Genomic DNA, 21,207 nt, shown 5'->3' with positions numbered 1-21,207 from the left:
TGCTTAAAAGGTCTCAAAAATATAATTTTAATACAAAATTTTAAGTTTTCTCTCAAAAAAATTCTTGGCGCTGAGTGGGTTAAAAACAACAGCCGAGTGTGTCCATTGCAAACAACTATTGGAAGAAAAATAAGTATTAGGGTGTTGGAATATGATACAAATCGAATCGAATAGAAACAATTTATGAAGTCAAAATTTTACACAAGATTGTGTTCAAAATTTTCAGACCACACTAAAATTACAAGGAAGTCACATTCGATAGGTTCATAAGTTCAAAACAGAGGAAATACGGTGAATATAATTCCAATTTCTTCCTTTCCCCTTCAAAAATTAATATTATATCTAAGGAAAATTAATGTAATTCGATGGGTTCCAAACAGTTTTTTTGTCTGTGGATATCTGCAGCTCCAATATGTAGCAGAAATTTGAGTAATCGTTACCATATTTTCTCTGTTTCGGACTTATAAACCTATCAAATGTGAATTCTTTGTAGTTTTATTGTAGTCTTGAAAATTTTGAACACAATTCGGCATAAAACTTTGACTTTATAAATTCTTTCTCCCGATTTCTTCATAAGAATATTTATGGGGCTCTAAGCATCGACTTTCATCATATTCCAAGACCCTAGTACCCATTTTTTGCCTAATATTTGTTGGTAATCGACACCATCGGCCTTTTTATACCTCCCCACCATAGGATGGGGGTATATTAAGTTTGTCATTCTGTTTGTAACTACTCGAAATAATCATTGTAGACCCCACAAACTATATATATTCTTGATTAGCGTGCAATTCTACATCGATATAGCCCTGTCCGTCTGTGGAAATCACTCTAGCGTCCGAACGGATTGACGTAGGTGGATGAAATTTTGGGAAAATCTATTATATGTACGTAGGACTTTTGGTATTGACGCTTTCGTATAGCCCCATACAAAATGACGCATGACGCGTCGTCGTTTTAAGGAATTTGTAAGATATTTGTCCCATTTTACGACCGAATTGGTTGTAATTTGGTATTTTGTGTCTCCAGAGGCCAAAAAACATTCCTACCAAAGTTGGTTTATATAGGTCCACGTTTTGGTATAGACCCCATATAACGCTCCATATAAAGTACGCGTCATTTTAATATATTTTGAATGTATTAGTCCCATTTGACAACAGAATCGGTTGTAACTTTGTATTTTGTGTTTCCAGAGGCTAAGAAACATTTCTACCATATAAATCCACGTTGTGATATAGCCCCCATAGGACGATATCTCCCGAATTTCGGTATTTTGAAGGTTTTGGCCTCATTATCACACCGAGATGGCTGAAATTTGGTATTTAATCTTAGTTGGGGGTATAAAACTTTCCCCCAGAAATTTGTAGGTATAGGTCCACACCATCATATAGCCCCCATCGAACAGTACCTTCCGATTTTCGGTATTTTGAATGTTGTGGCCACATTAATCCACCGAAATGGCTGAAATTTGTGGTGGAGGGTATAAAAAGTTCGGCCCGACTGAACTTAACGCTTTTCTTACTTGTTTTTATTATAAGTGCTTTTTGTAAAAGTTTACCACATCTGACAAATCATTTCTGAAAATTCTTAGTTTGGATCTATCCTGTTGAACCATTAAAATATGCAAAATTTTTGATATACATTAGGGCTATAACCAAAAAAATACCACCACATAGCCGTGTAGAGCATGGAAAACTATTATGAAATACGGTGTCAATTTTTCTCTATCGCTAAAAAAGTTTCCGCACCAAATGCATGGAAATTCAAAAATGCATTTTTTAATTTTATCTGTTATAACAACATATTTGCTTTTGATTAAAATTTTTATTTTTTTGTAATCTAGTTTAAAATCATCAAAGCGTTCTGGACCAATTTGTTCTCAAATCGCGCCATTTCGGAGCATATTGACACTATTGCAATTTTTGGATTTTCTTTATAAACTCGTGACTTTATGTTTATATTTTTTGTACCGAAAGGACAAGAGAATTTGGGGTCATTTGCAACGAAGTCGCGAAAGTTACAGGATGTTTTTGTTGACCTTGCCTGTGAGAATTGTATTTGTTTTCTACAAAAATACAACACCAGTACCATGTGGGGAATTTTGTCCTAATAATAAAAACGCGTTTCTAAGATCGATTCGATGAAAAAAGTTTCAGCACCGACCGCAATTACTAAAACCCTTTTGATATTTTTTCTACTTATAGTATTAAATTTGCTTTGTTTGAATAAATATTTATAGACAAAAATACATTTCTCACAGGCAAAGTCATTAAAAACGGTCTGTAAATTTCGCGAATTTGTTGCAAATGACACCATATTCTCTTGTCCGATAGGTTCAAAAGATATAAACATAAAATTCGCGAGTTTATAAAGAAAAACCAAAAATTGCAATAGTGTCAAAAATCGTAATATGGTCCGAAATGGCGCGATTTGAGAACAAATTGGTCCAGAACGCTTTGATAATGATTTTAAATTAGATTACAAAAAAATAAAAATTTTAATGAAAAGCAAACATGTTGTTATAACAGATAAAATTAAAAAATGTATTACTGAACTTCAATGCATTTGGTGCGGAAACTTTTTTCGCGATAGAGAAAAAATTACACCTTATTTCATAATAGTTTTTCATGCCCTACACGGCTATGTGGTGGTATTTTCCATATCTGCAAAAAAATGCAAAAAGTTATATCCCTAATATACATACATATGTTCATAAAAGGAGTAAAAAGTATCGTTATAATGCATATGTAAAAAATGTTGGTTATTGAAAATATCGGCTACTATATACTCTACATGTCCACAAAAATAAAGTTTACAATTCCTCTCCTATCGTTAGATATAGCGGTACTTGCACGCAAAATTGCTTGGTTCTATTCAGATGATGTTATAGAATCCGAAAAATACATTTTTCTTTCCCCAGAAATTTGCAAAAGTTAATTATTTTCCACAATTTGTGGTATCTAGGAGCACACATCGCCCACACTTTTCAATATGTTGACCTAATTTTTTGGTTTCTTTCGTTTCAATATGATAACTCTCGCATTCCATATAAAAATTAACAATAGGTGGCGGTGACAAATTGGGATTTTGCCCAGGAAAATCGATTTCTGAACCATTGTGCTGCTTTGCTATCATAAAAGACGAATTAAAATTTGCAAAAAATAACGATTTAAGGCATTATGACTTATTTTAAAGTACAGTACAGTTGCAAAAATTTTAAGTAGATCGCATAAAAATTGGCTGAGAACAATTTACTGTGTTTTGTATGTGACATAAAAGTTTTAAACGCGGCTTATGGATGATTTTGTGAGATTATTATACGTATAAAAAGCATGTTCCTAAGCGAGAGACATTAACTTTGGTTTTTGATGGTTTTATGGCGAAAATACTATCAATTTTTTTTCGTTTAAGTCGTAATTTTGATTTTGACAGCTCACCATTTTTTAAAAAAAAAATATATATTCCCTTAAAATTATTTTCCCTTAATTCTCTTTCACTTAAGGACAATAATATTAGGTTCTTGTTGATCTCACAAAAATTTATGCTCATCGCTTTATTCGTTTTCCAGATACAGTGGGCATCGCAATGTGCTTTAGTAAAAACAGTGTTTCGAGGGCGGTAATTTGTCAGAAAACTATGCAATATTATTCATCAAAAAATTCCGAAAGTAGCTCAAGGTGTGATCTTTCAGATAAAAGAAAAATCTAAAAATGCGTATGTAGGACTTCGCTAGATATCAGATTTTCAATGTTATCTCCTTAGGGCATATAGCTCGATTAATTAAACTAATTAAAATTTAAAAAGTTTAGTAGATTTCTTGTAAAGGACATCATGAATATAACCCCTTAAAAGTACCTCCTGTTAAATGAAAATCACGCCAGGCCCCGATGGATGGCTGACGGGAAATGCAGAAAGTGCCTTATGTGCAGTACACATTGTCAGTTTTGACTGCCGATATTATCGACAACTGTCCAACCGGCCAGCAACCACTAAATATTTTGTGGTTGCATGATGTTGTCATTCAAATGAACGGTCACACTAGCAAGCAACCGATTACACTGTGACAGCCCTTGGAAAACTCGACAAAATCGATTAGTTGTCAATGAGAGCCGTAGCTAAAATGTTCTGAGCGACATTTTTATACCCTCAGCCTTTAGGTTAAAGAGAGTATTTACACTTTGATACGACCAAAAATGTGCCTCATCGAAATAATGGTTTTAGACCCCAAGTATGTACGATATCCGTTTCAGACAATTTTGAGTCGATCTAGCAATGTCCGTCCGTCTGTCTGTCCGTCGGTCTGTCTGTATGGCTGGCTAGTGCGCACGGTAACTCTCAAACGGATCAATCGATTCCGTTCAAATTTTGGGTATCGAAATATTTTGTCTAGATTTGATTTAAGTTCGAAGATGGGCCATATCGGTCCACTCCTTCATGTACCTCCCCCACAAAAGTTCAAAAATGTTCGGAAAAATTGTCCGCACGATAACTCTTGAAGGGAGTAACCGAATTAGTCCATACTTTGCACATCGTGACATTTCTACCAGACATAGATGAGGTTTCAATATGGACCCTATTGGTCCACTCTTTCAGGTACCTCCCACACAAAATTTTGCTTAAGTGCAGTTTAAGGCCTGCTTCCGAATCGCTTTGATTTTTGTTGCAGCCACTTGTATTCACTACCCCCATTACGACGATATAATTTTTTTCAGGAACAAGTCCATACTTCCTCAGTTATCAGCACGAAAACTGCAAACAACCCATATAATACCATGTGTCGTAGTTGGAGCGCACGATAACTTTCGAACGGATCAACATATTTGTTTCAAATTTTGGGTCTTTCAATATTTTATCCAAACTTAGTTTAAGTTTGAAGATAGACCATATCGGTCCACTCCTTCCGGTACCTTCCCCACAAAGGTTCAACATTTTTCGCCAAGATTGTGGGCATGATAACTTTAGGAGGGATAAACCGAATTAAGCCAAACTTTGCTATTGGTAATATTACTGTCAGGCATAGATCGGGTTCTACACAAAATTTGGAACAAGTATAGTTTAACAACTCCTTTCTGATCTTATTAATTTGTGATGCAGCAGGTTGCACTTGCGGCCCCATTTACGACGTTGTAATTTTTTTTCGTGGGCAAGTCCATACTTCCTGAGATAATGACTCAAAAAGGTCCACCGCCTAAACTGGCTAATGTGTAAAATATCCCTTTAAGAGAGAAATCGATTTAGCTCAAACTTTGTAAATTGAAAAGTAAAATTGTAATATACCTACGTAAAATAATTATATGTGCAAACTAATATTGTGATATTTATCGTCGAAAACAAAATATATTTCCAATATTATTTTTACATTGTAGTTAGTTCTTACGATTGCTTTTAAAATATAAAAGAAAATTGCGTTCTTATTAATTTCATATTAGATAAAAATAATTTATAAAAAATTTGTCATAGAAAATAATTATATGTGCAATAACGAAACTTTTTAAAAAATTCATAATAATGAACAAAATTGTTGTACATTTAACATAATATTGTATTGTCCTTGTGGATTAGGACTTGTTGTAGCCTTCGTCTCATAGAACCGACTAGGTTTCTTAAGGTGTTAGTGGTGATATACTCCCATTCCGCCAATAATGCACAATTCAATTATTTCAGCGTCGTGCATTCCTTTGACTTCGCGAAATCTTTGGTGGATAGTATGCCCCGAAGGTCTTCAATGGGTCTGTGACCATGAGTTGCAGCTGGCCATTCCAATAACGGTACATTTCGTGCCTTTAAAAACTTCTTTGTAGGTCGAAGAGGGTGATTCGGGGCATTATCCTGCTGGAAAGTCCAATTATATCCGTACAGTTCTCCAGCAAAATCTATGAAGTTGTTCTCTAACAACTAAATTTATGTTTCGGCACTCATTTTTGTCGGAACAAAACTTAAAGTAGACTTTCGTCGATGTTAAGTGTTCCCTTTATGACGTGACAGACGAGAATGTTTTATAATTCTCATATAATTATTTTTTATTGGTTTGTAAATTTAAATCGAATGTCTCAACTAACGGGATTACAAATTAAATCCAATTAAGGTATTACCAGTAAGCAAAAAGTGAGAGGACATAAGCAAAATGTAGAAAAAAATTGAAATTTAATACGGTTAGAATTTATTTGAGAATTGGGAAGTTTTCGAGGAGGATCTCTTATGGTATTCGCTGCATTCAGAGCTGGACGAAAGCCTAATTTAAGTTTTGTTCCGACAAAAATAAATGCCGAAACATATGTTGAGTTGTTAGAGAACAACTTAATAGATATTGCTGGAGAACTGTACGGATATAATTGGACTTTCCAGCAGGCTATTGCCCCGAATCACCCTGTTGGACCTACAAAGCAGTTTTTAAAGGCATGAAATGTACGGTTATTGCAGTGGCCAGCTATAACTCATGGCCACAAATCCATTGAAGACCTTCGGGGCATACTATCCGCCAAAGTTTTCGCGAAGTCAAAGGAGTGCACGACGCTGAAATAATTGAATTGTGCATTATTGGCGGAATGGGAGTATATCACCACTAACACCTTAAGAAACCTAGTCGGTTCTATGAGACGAAGGCTACAACAAGTCCTAATCCACAAGGACAATACAATATCATGTTAAATGTACAACAATTTTGTTCATTATTATGAATTTTTTAAAAATTTTCGTTATTGCACATATAATTATTTTCTATGACAAATTTTTTATAAATTTTTTTTCTCTAATATGAAATTAATAAGAACGCAATTTTCTTTTATATTTTAAAAGCAATCGTAAGCACTAACTACAATGTAAAAATAATATTGGAATTATATTTTGTTTTCGACGATAAATATCACAATATTAGTTTGCACATATAATTATTTTACATGGGTATTTAAATTCAGAAAATTAATTACAACATTTTTAATTATATATATATGTATCATGGTGTAAGAAAGAAGGTGATACAATAATTCCAACTGATGTCTTCATTTGCTGTCAAAACATATTTTTAATCACAAATAAATAACAAATATTTCGCTCCTATAAAAAATATTTGTGTACAACATCTTTGTTTAAGCTTCGCGAATATTATTTTAACGTTTTCTTCTAACTTTTGTGGATATTTCGCGCAAAAAAAAAATGACAGCAAATGAAGACTACAACCTAACGTCAACTATTGGATCACCTTGTTAAATTCGTCTTGATATGTATGTATAGTCTGTATAGTAAGGGAAATACCCATTCGTTATTCGTTATTTGTCTTCGAACAAAAACTCGCTCGATAACGAATGCCAGGATCGGGCCCCAGTTAACAAAGATATAACGCTAATTTCAGATGCCTTACAGGGTCTTCAGCAGACACTTCATCACGCCATAATCTGAAAGTTCGACTCCCGGCGAATCTGTCCTTCGGGATTCTTAATATACTCACCAAGGGCTTTCATTCTCAAAATGAGTTATTTCTGCCCCAAAATTTCAGTTCACAGTGTTATTTGAGCAAAGCTGTCATTCAAAGCTGATAATGTGTACCCACCCAGCTATAGAATGACCTCTATAAAGAAATCGACCATGTATTTTTTTTAAATATCATTGATTTTTAGGATAAATTATGCCGATATTTCAGTCAAGATATGCCTTTTGAAATGGTTAAAATTCAATTTTAACTAAAAAAATTGGATGCTACCTCAACGAAGGCTTAAAAAACGTTTCTAAACCATGTTCCTCCTCTGCGAAGCCTACAGATTTTATGTCGCAGATCCAGGGAAGCGCTAGCAAATAATGTGTTTACGTTTAAAAAAGAGTTCCTTACGTAAAATTTAAAAAATTCATTACACTCGGAAGATTCACTTTAGACATAAACTTTATACCATAAAGTAATAATCTAGTTAAAATTTGTATGACTTTTTTGTAAAATACTTTTCAACCCAAATAAAAATTTTGCGTGCTTATTTTTAATTAAAATTTAATGTAAACATAATCAATTTTAATTTAAATTTTACAAAAAACACACAACACCAACAAAACGCTTTTGTTTTAAATAGAGGACAAGGGTGTCTGTGTGCGAAATATAATAAATAATTTTACTTGAAACTTTCGTCTGTCAGTCAGTCAGCCAGTCACTTTGGCATTTGTGTTATTGTTTTTATTCGTCGTAATACGTTTTATATTCATTCTTTGGCAAACAAACAATCTATGCCCGTTGGCTGGCGGGCTGACTAGCCGGCCGATTGCTGTGCCGTCAGTTGGCGAGAGCTCGATTTGATTTTTACACATAAATTAATATGAAAATATTTTTATGAGGCAACTTTTACTCTTTTCATGAATGCTGTTGCTGTTGTTGTTTATGCCTTAGCTGCGAGTGTCGCTGCGTCGGCTGTTGTTGTTGTTCTGCTCCGGTTGCTGATGATCTGGTTGTCGTCATTGTATATCTTATCAGTGGGACAGGTTTTGTTTGTGAAATATGTTTTTTATTGTTTTTTTATTATTAATTTTATTTTGTTGGCGTCGTTGTTGTTGCTGCTGACTTTGTTGTTAAACAATAACAACATGTTGTATGGCAAATGAGAATTAATGAGCCTCAGTCTCAGTCAGTTTGTCCTACTGTTGCTTTGTCCGCCGGTATGCGATATTCATTATCAACAACAACTGTTTTGAGTCGCATGAATGCTAACTGAACGAACGAAGAAATCAAACAAGCCAAACAGAGGCGTGAAAATTTAGCAAACAACAACAAAAAGAGTAGCTGTGAATGCTAAATATTTTTAAGTTATTTTTAGTTTACTTTGTTGTACTTCATCGTCTTCGCAGTTGATATCACTTCTGTTCGTGAAATAGCTTTTGTACACTGAATAAACCATGTGGCAGTCGTGGCCGAGCGGTTAAGGCGTCTGACTAGAAATCAGATTCCCTCTGGGAGCGTAGGTTCGAATCCTACCGACTGCGAGATTGTCTTTTTTATTTTATATTTTTATTAAAGCATCCAATCGATGGAAAATATTTATTAATTCGTTATTTTGGCTAAAAACGAATCTTTTTGGTGATGGTCCCTGACTTAATATAGAGTGAGAAATAAATGAAATTATACCTTCAAATTATGAAGGCGTTGGTACAGAAATAACTGGATCATACTCTGAAAGAAAATTACGTTGTATCAATCAAATTTGTCATTGATTTTGAACCAAGACTTCATTGTATTAATGAAGAGGTTTCATGGAGTTTCATAAAAATGTAAAAATTGCGTAGAAATAATAGAACTGTAACTTCTAACTACTTTATTGAATTAATAAAGAAGTACCATTGCATAATTAAGGAAAATTCATTGGAATAATGAAGAAACTCAATATTGTTATTTAATGAAACTTTTCATTTATTCAATGACATTTTACGTTGGTTCAAAATCAATGAAACATTTTTCTTTCAGTGTAACAACGAGGCTTTACGCCTCGCAAATCCATCATTTACATATTTTCGTCTTACTCCCAAACCCGTAAAACCGCAAGAGATATTAGGCCTGTTCGATAACTTCGCAAGTAAAAAGTATTTGCAAGTGCTTGCAACTACTTCTCATTTCTCTTTTACTGAACATATTTGTTATCGAACAGCATTTTGTAAAAGTTTGTACAAATTTTTAAAAATTTTTGGGTTATCGAACATACCTATTTACAACATGTTAATCAACACCAATTCCACTCTCTACATTTTGCACATAATCAAAGTCAAAGTCCCGATTTATAGCCATATTATTAAAATATGTAGCTGAATTCTCCAAGAGGACTGTTGATACATATCGCTAATTTACTCAAAGAGTTACATAACTAAAATAACGCGTTTTATGAGTTAGCAATTCATATTTTTTCTACGGCTTCTACTTTATCTCGTGTGAAATTTTCACCTCTAAAACTCAAAGAGCTACTTCTTATTTTCTCGGAGCTTGACATAAATCAACAAAAAAGCTTTTTTTGAGTTTATAAAGTACTAAAACACTTCAAATCATGTATCTGGCTAGCCGTTTCCAAAAAATCGTCCCGGTAATTATTTAATTTTTTTGTTTAATACTCTTTTTAGCTTGGGAAGTCAAATTTCAATAGTCAGTTTAAAATCCGTTTTTCTCGAACTTTTTTTTTTTTTTTGGAGCTGTAACACTCTTTGAGTAAATCCCTTACATCATTATAGTTCACACAGTTCGTCTTTCTGTGTACTCAAAAATTGAAAATGCGGAACCATTCCGCTACCATGGGAGCTTGTTTCGAACTTCCGCCGGCACGGCAGATATGAAACTCAAAGAAATCTTACCAATCAATCATTTGCCAGACCAACAAACTCTGTAAATATAAAGGAAGTAATCAAGAGCAATAATGGAACGTGGATGACAATATGACAACACAACCTCAGAATATCAGGTTGTCATTTATAAACCGTTTTATACCCACAACCATTGGGCTAATATTTTTAGACTCCAAATATGTTTGATTTAGGTGTGTCAGTCGTCTGTCTGGCTGGTGTGCACGATAACTCTCCAAACTTTGCTTAAGTTCGAATATGGGTCGCTACTTCTGGTACCTCTCCCACAAAAGTTTAAAATTATTCTCTAAAACTGTAACTAAAGCAGTAACTGATTTGGTCTAAACTTTGCACATCATAATACTTCTTCTCTCAGATATCTCCCAAACAAAAATTTCAAAAATATGACTATCAGTCCACCCTTTAGATACCTTCCACACAAAATTTCAAAAATTTTCGAGAATGTTTAATTTATTTATATGTATCCGATCGTATGCCCTTTTTTGCAGCAGGTTGCACAAGCGGCCACTATTACGACGCCAAAATTTTTTGGGTTAAATCCATTATTTTTGAAATAATGGCATAAAAGTTGTAAAACCCCCTACAGAAACAAACTAAAATAACATATGAGCACGATCTCACATATGAGCACGATCTAATATGACCATAGACAAAGAAAAGTATAGACCCCAAAATCATTCATTTTCAGTCCCTAACAGATGTCGCACAAGGTGATGTTGTGGCTAGTCGTCTGACTCACGGCTAACAGTCGACTTCGAAAGCAATTCATTTGTTTTTTTACAATTTGGCATCTATTTTTGTAAATTGTTCGACCTTATCGAGTACTCGACAAGTCAAACTAATCAATTGACATTGCTTATATTTTTATACGTTTTAGTTTGAGTAAAGAGAGTACCTTTCACTTAATCCGTAAACACCTGGTTGCGACATATATTGCTTCAATTTTTTTTTTATAAGAGCTGAGAAACCGCTATAGTCTTTACATTCATTAGTCTATGATATGTCTTGCAGGCGCGAGAGGAAGTGATATTTAGAAATTTTAAATGCACTTTTTTCTGATATTTGCTCACCTAGACTAACCTACTTGCTGCATCTACTTCTAGTCTCGAATACCGCTGATAGAAGCGAAGAGGAATAAAACTGTATATTTTCCCATAATTGTTTTTCCGATTTTGATCCTCATATTATACAATCATCCCCCAAAACGATGAAGAAGCTTTCACCTCTGTGTACTCCAACTTATTGGCGATTCCATCAAAATTGAGATTGTTTATGGTTTAGATGGATGGACTAGCGGACGAGTCAGCTTCTCGAGTCATTTGTACAGAAAATGGTTGATCCCACAATAGCTCGGTTCTCGTTCTTTTTTAATAGTAAAAGTAGTATTGAGTTCCACATACAATTTTTCAAAAAGTTCGATAAAGAAAAGCTGGCAGAAATGTAAAAAAATAAGTAAAAAAGTATCAGTCGACATTGCCGACAGAGATAAACCCTCAGCCTGTGTGGATTGAACTACTTTTTTTCCAAAAAAAAACTTACGTATTAAGGGGGTTTTCAAAACAATATGGATAGGACTAAAGCGCAAAAATTTGCGGGGATATCGATAGGTAGGGCTTTTTTGAACTGACTTTCGACAATATTTGGAGTACCATTTTAGCGAATATTTTCGAACTTTTGTGGGGGAGGTATCGGAAGGTTCACTCCTTCCACCTTCGAATCTCATCTAATATTCGAAGAAATATTACGTCACTACATATGGTACCATAGGTGGTTTTTACAACTATCGGGGCTTTTCTCAAGAAGTATGGACTTACCCTTGAAAAAACTTTTACTGTCGTAATTGAGGCAGCGAATGCAAGTTGCTTTAACAAAAATCAAAGTGATCCGAGAGCAGGTCTTAAAGTGAATTTATCCAAAAAATGTGTGTGGGAGGTACCCGACGGAGTGGACAAATATAGTCCATATTCCATATTCCATTTCAGGCTATTTTCTCAGGAAGTATGGACTTGCCCCTGATGAAACTTGTACCGTCGTATGCGGGGCAGTGAATATAAGTTGCTACAACAAAAATCAGAGCGATTCGAGAGCAGGCCCCAAACTGAAGTGGGAGGTACCCGAAGGAGTGGACCGATTGAGTCCATATTGAAACCTTATCTAAGTCTGGTACACTTTTCACGATGTGCAAAGTATGGAGGAACATTTTGCTCGTATGAAACTGTATATACCCTTTCTAGCCTAAAGGCTGAGGGTATAAAAATGGAACAAGTGTCAGTGTCAACGTATCAACCAACCAGAAACCGGCAAAAATGTTGCAACTTTTTGCTCCCCAAAATGTTTCTAAAGAGAACGCTATTCAGCGTAATTTTTGTTTAAAGAGAAGTGAAAAAAATTACAACTTTTTGGAATACGGGGACTAGTTTTTGGGAAAAATGTGCAAAATTTGTTAAAATTGCTAAAACGTTCTGCAACAGAACTAATATCTAAACAGCAAATCTCCAGTGTAAATATATTGTCAGATTCGATATGTGATATTAGGTCTGTACGATAACCCAAAAATATGTACAAATTCGTAAAAATTTTTGCTGAGTGCTGTTCGACAACAAAATTGTCCAGTAAAAGAGAGTGAGTTGGGAGAGATTTTTTGACAGTTCTGAGACTAAGAACTCGCAAAGCTGACTTTTAATCAGCTGTTCGATACAAACAAATGAAAATGTTTACGTTTTTGACCAAGAAAATGTCACAATATAAAATATTTTAGAATAAATAACTAAAAAGCAGTTTTAAAATTAATATTTTAGTTCAATTTGATTCAAAATATCAAAAGCAAAAATAAAATTGTTCATACATTTTTCGAAACAGCTGACTTTGTTGCAAGTTTTTGCAAAATGTTGTTAGATAACATTCTGCTATTTTTCTTGCTTGAGAGAGTAAAATTCACTGAGAGAAATTGCTGGAACTTGCTGAGTAATTATTGCTGGGAAAGTTATCGTACAGACCTATTGCCCTTACAACAATATTATTTGTCATAGTAAACAATATTATGTGTCCTAAATCTGAATATGTTTTATCACATTGACCAGCCCAAAGCCTTAAATTGATCATGTCATTCATCCCTGTAAAAAAAACCCAGCAAAATTTGAAGAAGGGGTTCCATTCGATGACCTGATTTCATGGCATCTTTTGCATTGGTTCAAACGAAGTCGTGAAAGATCCGATATTTTCATTAGCATTTGAACCAATGCAAAGGAAGTCGTGAAAGATCCGATCTTTTCATCAGCATTTGAACCCATTCCATCGATCCAATAAAAGATGAATTTTGTATTTTTATACCCTCCACAATAGGATGGGGGTATATTAAGTTTGTCACTACGTTTGTAACTACTCGAAATAATCATTGTAGACCCCACAAAGTATATATATATTCTTGATCAGCGTGCAATTCTACATCGATATAGCCATGTCCCTCTGTCCGTCTGTGGAAATCACTCTAGCGTCCGAACGGTTTGACGTAGGTTGATGAAATTTTGGGAAAATATATTATATGTACGTAGGACTTTTGGTATTGAAAGCGGGCTATGTAGGTCCACGCTTTCGTATAGCCCCCATACAAAATGACGCGTGACGCGTCGTCGTTTTAAGGATTTTTTAAGATATTTGTCCCACTTTACCACCGAATTGGTTGTAATTTGGTACTTTGTGTCTCCAGAGGCCAAAAAGCATTCCTACCAAAGTTGGGTTATATAGGTCCACGTTTTGGTATAGCTCCCATATAAGGTACCATATAAAGTACGCTTCATTTTAATATATTTTGAACGTATTAGACCCATTTGACCACAGAATTGGTTGTAATTTGGTACTTTGTGTCTTCAGAGGCCAGAAAACATTCCTACCAAAGTTGGGTTATATAGGTCCACGTTTTGGTATAGCCCCCACATAAGGCCCCTTATAAAGTACGCCTCATTTTAATATATTTTGAATGTATCAGACCCATTTGACCAAAGAATCGGTTGTAACTTTGTATTTTGTGTTTCCAGAGGATATGAAACATTTCTACCATAAAATGTTTATATAGTAGGTCCACGTGTTGATATAGCCCCCATAATACGATATCTCCCGATTTTCGATATTTTGAAGGTTTTTGCATCATTATCACACCGAGATGGCTGAAATTTGGTATTTAGTCTTCTTTAGGCTTATAAAACTTTCCCCCAGAAATTTGTAGGTATAGGTCCACGCCATCATATAGCCCCCATACCTTCCGACTTTGGGTTTTTTTAAGGTTGTGGTCACATTAATCCAACCGAAATGGCTGAAATTTGTGGTGGAGGGTATAAAAAGTTCGGCCCGGCCGAACTTAACGCTTTTCTTACTTGTTATTTATTCACATTTTTCAAAATCTATAAGATTAATTATTTACAATAGGCTTGATGTTGTAGGAGACTCGAAATCACAACCAACTTTGTTAAAACTCTCGTCGTAATGATAATGTCATTGCAAAGGGTTGGTGAAAATGACAAGCCAAAGCATTGGTGAAAATGACATGCCAAAGCGTTGGTGAAAATGGCATATCAAAGCATTGGTGTAAATGACCTACTTTGGATCCAAAAATGAATAGCATCTTTTGGGGTCTATGTTCATATAAAATTCATCGATGAAGATGCTAAAAAGATGACATGCCAGACAAGTGTTGGGCCAATCATGATGGTAAAATTATACTTTTCTCCAAATTGGTTTATTTCGCGTTTTCAAATCCATCCCATAGTGAAAGAAAACATACACATAATAGTGGCCCTAAGTATTTATATTTTGCGTGGGAGAGTGTAATTGTTGTATATTTGGTACCAGACCATATGTTGCGTTCATCAACACTTCTATTTTATGGTTGGAGTAAAGATGATATTTTGCAGATTCGAAATTGCAAAGGTTGAACGAAACAAATAATAGTGTGGCAATAGTGACAAAAACAGATATAGTTGCTCTAAGAGAAGAGAAAGCATTTTTCTCTTCAATGTTTAAGTTAGTTCTTTACAGAGGGAAAATGTCGTATGGTATCAACGTGGGCACGGTCGTGTTCAATATGAGCACATACGTTCTCCATTTTTAATATTTCGACCACAAACGTGCTCATCAGTTCTCGAAACCGTTCGACCACAAACGGTGTTGATACACTACTGACAACGGATGTGGTCAGTTTGACCACGTATGGTGTCATTTTTTCTCTCGGAGTGGGAACATTTTGCGATGTATTCGAACTTTTACACCTTCCAACCCGATCGAAGGACAGTCTTTAAACCGCATATAAGCCAAATTGTTCGAACTTTAGTCCGGAAGATAACCGAAGGAGACGCACAGTACGATCCATCTTCGAAGATCATGTCGGTTTGAAGTAAATGTTACGATGTACTCCACCATTCGATATGAGGATTAGGACCAATATGAATACCTAGATAAAACTCCGATTCCAGAATAACTACATACGTTTCCCAAAAATATCGTTTAAATCCAGTTAAAGATTTAAGCCTCCTGCTTCCTTAATGGTGGGTTATCTACCTTGGGGATCCATTTAAGAAATGTATGTATTTTCACAATAACATCATTACGAGGCACTAGTTCTTACTGGCATCACATTCTTTCCAATCTTGTCTCCTATTTAAATGGAATAATTCCCGTGATGGCATTTTTAGGAAATCCACGTAGGAAAACGTTGTCAGGAAGTCAATGCCAGAGTTTATTATACATATGTATGTATTTATTGAGGCAACACCCCCTACCATTTCAACCAAAAAACACAAGTTTTCAATATTGTGATGGCACTCAGCATGAATGCAGATGATGATTCCAGATGATTGTTATGCAGAGGCTAAAAAGGTGTGCCAGTGGCATCAGAAACTACGAGTACCTGTTGTTTCTGATTCTAAAGCACCCAAATCTCTATAGGCTGTGGTTGTTGTTATAGGTGGGTGCTGCTTCACTTGTGTGTTTGTTTATCCCGATGATTTTGTTTGGCCCAAAACAAATTGCTCATGGTTGTTGCCTGGATGTCTGTCCTCTCGCTCAGTTCGTCTGTCCCATACAAAATGATGCCTTCGTAATGTTCAGATTGGACATTCAGTGCGGGTGTATGGTTGGATGAATGTATAAAAGTATGTATGTATGTGTGTTAACGTGTGCATGTGTTTATGATAGTGTTGGCGATTCAGAGGACATTTAAACAAAGATTGCGGGTGTGTATCTTTCGGTCTTTGTTGATGCTGTGACTGTTGTTGTTATTGTTGTTAGTTTTGTTTCATCTTTCTGTGCTGGGCTCATCTGTTGCCGCTGCTACTTCTGATGTATGGATGGGATGGTTGTTGTGGGGGCCATACATATTATTCATGACCAACGAACGAACGAATAAACGAACGCATCAAACAAAGGCACAAACAATTCAGCAAAAAATCAGCCAACAAAAACCAGCCGTCAGTTGAGAATAAACCGACACAAAACAGATATCCATCCGGACAGACAACTAATAGTTGTGTTGGTAGTTGTTAGTCGTCCAACATTTCGTATTTGTGTATCGAATCAACCATAACCATATTAACTACAGCAACAACAACTAGTGCACCAACAAAATTCATGGTGGTATTTCCATCAATGTCCTCACAATCAGACGCATCGTAGCCATTCATTTAACGTTGATGGTCCCTTTTGTAATGCCAGTTGATAAAACATTTGCAGTTTGCTTCTATTTTCTTTGTTTTCTTGGGTAGTTTTATCAAATCAATAAGATCTCTAAGCATACATATGGGTTCTTTGACTTATTTTTAACGTATTCTAAATGGAAATTAAAATAATGTTAAATAGTAAATAGAAACAACTGTGGTACTATCATAACATACATATACATAATTGTTCCACAAACATCCCAGACGAGACAAGGGAGACTTCTCTCATATCAATGATTGCACCCCGATTCATATTAGGCCAATAATGTGGGACCTACTGTTTATCGCCGAGTCCGAACGGCTTGTCTTAAGACACCACTTATAGACAAGTTTTTCGTGGTATTACTGAGAGGTATTTTTTTTTTCATAAGTGTCCATTTAATGGTAGAAAGGAATTTTAAGGAACTTTTTTACGTTTTCTTGCTTTATACTTTTATTGTCGGCCCGGGTTGCCGTTAATAAATAGAAAATCTGGAGTATTCCTCCAATGCACTGTGGATGCTCCCAACGACAAAAATCAAAAATCAAAATGCCAATCGCCTCTAAACATTCCAAATGTTTCGAAACTCAACTTTGTTTTTTTTTTCATTTTTCGCGGTTCTTAGGGAGAAAAAGCCTTAAAAATAAATACAATATAATCAATATTTTTTTTCTTGTTTGGGACAGACTGATGTTGCAACACGACCAAACGTGTATATTTTCCCCACATTGAAAACAAAAAATACGATATTACAGGCAATTCTGCAGAAAGAGGTGGTTAAATCTTATAAAGTACCTAAAATATAAATTTCTTTATAAGGCGGTTTTCTAGACTCTGAGTTCGTTATTAATACCCATTGGGTTTGAATATTTGGTTAACATCTGCCGAAATAAATAGATATACAAATCATATACCAAATCATGGAAAAATACTGAAAGTTGTTCGCTTGGAGGTTCACTATGCATTAAGAACTCCAGTCGGCCTATTCTGTAACTTTTATCGATTGAAAAGTTGTTAAAATTTCTTTTGTTTTTGTAACAACTACAAAAAAAAACAAAGGAAATTGTTGTAAAATAAACAATGAGTGAAGTTGTTAAAAACTTACAGAATAGGTACCCTGTAGGCCTATTCTGTAACTTTTATCGATTGAAAAGTTGTTAAAATGTCTTTTGTTTTTGTAGCAACTACAAAACAAACAAATGAAATTGTTGTAAAATAAGCAATGAGTAAAGTTGTTAAAAAGTTACTGAATAAGGCGGCAGCAGTAGGCCTATTCTGTAACTTTTATCGATTGAAAAGTTGTTAAAATTTCTTTTGTTTTTGTAACAACTACAAAACAAACAAATGAAATTGTTGTAAAATAAACAATGAGTAAAGTTGTTAAAAAGTTACTGAATAGGGTGGCAGGTACCCGATTACAGCAAATTCGATTAATGTGTTGGTAATTGTAAAATACTCCAATGCAGGATAATTCGTTTCATGGGAACCACGCGAAAACTAGGACCTAGGACTATAATATTTTTGTTAGTGTGTTTTTAGGCCACTAGTATCCACTGATAAAAATTTCTGTTCGATATAAATATTATCTAGAAGTATTTTTGTCACACCTTCCCATGTAAGTGCCACCACTGTGCAATGGATTAACTTCATATTATAGAAAGTAATGTTTACAACATGAACTGACAGCAATACAAAATTTTCTGATAGCTAACAATATCATGATTTCATCCCGGCGAAGGGAATGGTCACTTGGCTTGTTCAGTTTTTTTGGTATGATGGTTTCTAGTGAAATGCGAACTATTTAAGTTTTGATTATTCTCAGAACAAAATATGTGCAAGCTGCCAGCACGTTTCAATTAAGAACTCATCGAGTTATATAAGTTTGAAAAGAACAACACAGTTCTGTTGTTTTCTACGAAAATTGCATACCTAAGTCTAAAAATAAACAAGGCTATAGTCGGACGGGGCCGACAATGTGATACCCTACACCTTTAACACTGGGAAGTAGCTTTTCACAAATCAAAATTTCTTTATGGAACAAATAAACTTATTGTAAGAAATAACTTTGTGGATTCTGGTACCGTATCACACCAATCTTAAATAATAATATAATAATTGTTTCAGAAATATCTCAGAAGGGACAAGGGAGACTTCTCTCATATCAATAAGTGAGTGTACCCGGTTCATATTCGCTCAATGATATGGGACCCACAGCTTATCTCCGAGTCCGAACGGCGTGCCCTAAGGCACCACTTGTAGAGAAGGTTTATATGGCTGAAATACTCAGAAAATGTCGGCAACATCACTGAAGGGCATTTTGCCACCGTTGAAAATTGGATGTTACCTGGCTGCGGAATCGTTTTAAAAAAGCGGCAAAACGACCCATGCTGCAATGTTTGTATAAAAATCCAATTGGACAGTTAAAACGTTAGGGCACCATGTAATTTGCAATAATGCAAAAACTGGGAATAGGAAAATGTGCTTCTCTACACAAACCACATTTTATATTAAGCAGTAGGCCCGTTCTCTAACAGACACGTGATTGCAATTTGCATCAGGGGGAAGATTAGTAGTTCTATTTCCATATGCAGTTTACTTTGCCGGCGTATGCCCTCCAGGTAATAAATTATAGACCAAAAATATTTTGTTCTATTTTTCATACAAAAGTAATGGTCTATTTCACCCGCTAAATAATTTCAGATCATCATCCAAAATTGTAAGTATCTTCTTCTACCTAAAATTTTACCTCGTGCAAAATGTAGTGATTATTGAGCTATAATTGCGAACTCTAGCCTGATAAATATACAAACAAACAACTGGGTATATTAGGCTGTAACTCTGTTATCTTATCATATACACCAACACAGTTGAAATCTTCCAAGTATAGCTTACTTGGCCGGAATGTCTCTTCCAGGAAAAGAGATATAAACTGTATATTAAAATTTTTCATAATTTTTACACAAAAGTTGTGGTCCATTTAACCCTCTTAATAGTATCTGATCGCCATTTCAAATTGCAAGCTCCTTTTTTGTCATATACTCTTACCTTATTTAAAATTTCGAGGCGATCGGAATATTATTGTGACCTACAGAGCAGCTACAAAATCGGATAAAATTTATATTTTTGGTCCATTTCACCCGCTAAATATTTCACTATCATCACCAATTCAAATAGCGATCTATTCCGATGTGGACGGACACACATCTCAAAATCGCTTTATCTCGTCGAGATATGAAGATTGGTATACCACATTGGGGGTCTCCGACGAATATTTCGCGGTGTTACATGAATTTTTCCCAAAACAAACTTATAATACCCTTTCCACATTGTGGTGTAGGGTATAAATACCTCCCTGGAAACGCTTTCCTTTTTTGCAACAAGTGTTCTCGGGGTCCCTATTACTACAGTACAAGTTTTTTTCAGGGGCAAGTCCATACTTCCAGAGAAAATGGCCCAAAACCTGTAAAGAACACCTACTGCTACCATGTGTAGTAGCTGGTGTGCACGACAAATTTTGAACCGGATACTGCGTTGGTCCAAACTTTGTTTATCACAATATTTCTGCGAGCCTTATATAAAGTTCGATGATGGTGCTTTTCTGTCTACTCCTTCTGGTATTTTCCCCAAAATTTCAAAAATTTTACCTAAAGTGGTATGCGCGATTTTCTTGAACGGAGCAACAGATTTGGTCCAAACTTTGGATTTAGTAATATTTTTTCCAAACTTAGTTTTAGCTCAAAATATGGACCATACTGTGGTACCCCCCTCACAAACCTTCAAAATAGTTGTTTAAAGCAGTTTAAGGTCTGTCTGAAGATCCTTAGAAATTTTTACTGAAGGTATTCCTTGTGTTTAGAGAGATATTATGTTTTTCGTGGGCAAGTCCATATATCTTGAAAAAGCTAAAAATTATACTGTGACGAACTGAAATGATTGGTGGGCGCAATATCTTTTAAAAGGGACTCCCAAAATAAGATCTACTTCCAAAATGAACTATGTCGGTCGGTAAATTTCTTCAGGTACCTCATCCGCAACACTTCTGATCAATGATAAAATCCATATTTTGTATACGTCCGAAAATGGCTACGCAATTCTGAAAATCTCCTAATACATAGATTTGAGTTGAAGTATTTTGGTTGTGTAGCCGCTATTCGATCTGTCCATAGATGAAAGTTTCAGTTCCTGCTCGCAAAGCCGACTGATACT

At 35.1% G+C, this 21,207-nt stretch overlaps 2 long non-coding RNA genes and 1 other non-coding gene across 3 annotated transcripts in view; 2 read left to right on the top strand and 1 right to left on the bottom strand.

Annotated features, from left to right (window-relative positions):
- Window positions 1–21,207, top strand: part of LOC141406537 (uncharacterized) — a 217,637-nt gene that overhangs the window by 49,309 nt on the left and 147,121 nt on the right. The window lies entirely within an intron of this gene.
- Window positions 1–21,207, bottom strand: part of LOC141406538 (uncharacterized) — a 376,869-nt gene that overhangs the window by 293,396 nt on the left and 62,266 nt on the right. The gene's annotated exons all lie outside the window — the stretch shown is intronic.
- TRNAS-AGA (transfer RNA serine (anticodon AGA)) lies at window positions 8,874–8,955 on the top strand. Its single transcript has one exon. It is a non-coding gene; the product is annotated as a tRNA-Ser (tRNA).

Source organism: Musca autumnalis, unplaced genomic scaffold (genome assembly GCF_047663935.1).
Source record: "Musca autumnalis isolate F117 unplaced genomic scaffold, ASM4766393v1 scaffold_5, whole genome shotgun sequence".
Taxonomy (NCBI): Eukaryota; Metazoa; Arthropoda; class Insecta; order Diptera; family Muscidae; genus Musca; species Musca autumnalis.
The sequence above is the reverse complement of the archived record's forward strand: the minus strand, read 5'-3'. Positions and strand labels throughout refer to the sequence as shown.